Below are 1,417 nucleotides of genomic sequence, written 5' to 3'. Positions count from 1 at the left end.
ATTATAGTTATATAATTTTAAACACTATAATTCTACTTTTAGGTTTATTACACTTTGCTGCTGCTGCTAAGTCACTTCAGTCATGTCCGACTCTGTGCGACCCCATAGATGGCAGCCCACCAGGCTCCCGGTCCCTGGGATTCTCCAGACAAGAACACTGGAGTGGGTTGCCATTTCCTTCTCCAATGCATGAAAGTGAAAAGTGAAAGGGAAGTCGCTCAGTTGTGTCCGACTCTTTGCGACCCCATGGGCTGTAGCCTACCAGGCTTCTCCGTCCATGGGATTTTCCAGGCAAGAGTACTGGAGTGGGGTATTACACTTTATGTGAATATAAATACAATCTCTCAGATGCAGAATGAACTTTAAAGTACAATTCCCTGTTTAAAGTTGTGTTAATTTACACTCCACCCCAGTTCTAATAAGCAAGCCTCCTTTACATGTCTTAATATGTCTAGTGACAGAGTACTCTCCATGCTACAATTAAAATTCCTAAAATGTATTGAGCAATATTTGAGACTTTTGTATACAGAATTCACAATGGCATTTTACACATTTTTAAAATTTAATTCTCACATCATTTGAGTGATTTAAGTAGTCTTCTCAAAATACATAAGTAAGAATAAAATGGTTGTCAGAGGTTAAACAACCTTTGCAAGGATTCAAAGCTAATGAACTGTGCGCTTCTCATTGAGTCAAGTTATAGTAAGTTGTGGGCTTCCCTTGTGGCTCAGCTGGTAAAGAATCCACCGGCAATGCAGGAGACCTGGGTTTGATCTCTGAGTTGGGAAGATCCCCTGGAGAAGGGAAAGGCTACCCACTTCAGTATTCTGGCCTCAAGAATTCCTAGGACTATAGTGCATGGGGTCGCAAAGAGAGAGGTGACTCCAAACCCTAAAAGCTCAGCCATTACCTCATACCACCTCACATTGAATTTCTGAAATAAATAGTGCCTGTAGATCAAAACCATTCTCCTCACTTTAATTCATGGATATAGGTATCAATCAGACTACATTTTATAACAAATGGCAACATTTTATATGAATTGAGAGAACTGATGTGGTACAATTACAATTTATTCAGAATATTCCCATGACCAGCATTGTTAGTCACCTCTGGAAATGAAAAAAAGTTGCATTTCTCTTAGGTGATGATACTCATAGCTCCCTACTAATCTCCTTCTAATTGAAGATAAGTTCAGTTCAGTTCAGTCTCTCAGTCGTGTCCGACTCTTTGCGACCCCATAAATAGCAGCACACCAGGCCTCCCTTCCATCACCACCTCCCAGAGTTCACTCAGACTCATGTCCATCGAGTCAGTGATGCCATCCAGCCATCTCATCCTCTGTTGTCCCCTTCTCCTCCTGCCCCCAATCCCTCCCAGCATCAGAGTCTTTTCCAATGAGTCAAGTCTTTGCATC

The sequence above is a fragment of the Bison bison genome, unplaced genomic scaffold (assembly GCF_000754665.1).
Source record: "Bison bison bison isolate TAMUID 2011002044 unplaced genomic scaffold, Bison_UMD1.0 scf7180017864214, whole genome shotgun sequence".
Classification (NCBI taxonomy): domain Eukaryota; kingdom Metazoa; phylum Chordata; class Mammalia; order Artiodactyla; family Bovidae; genus Bison; species Bison bison.
Note: the sequence above shows the minus strand (reverse complement) of the source record.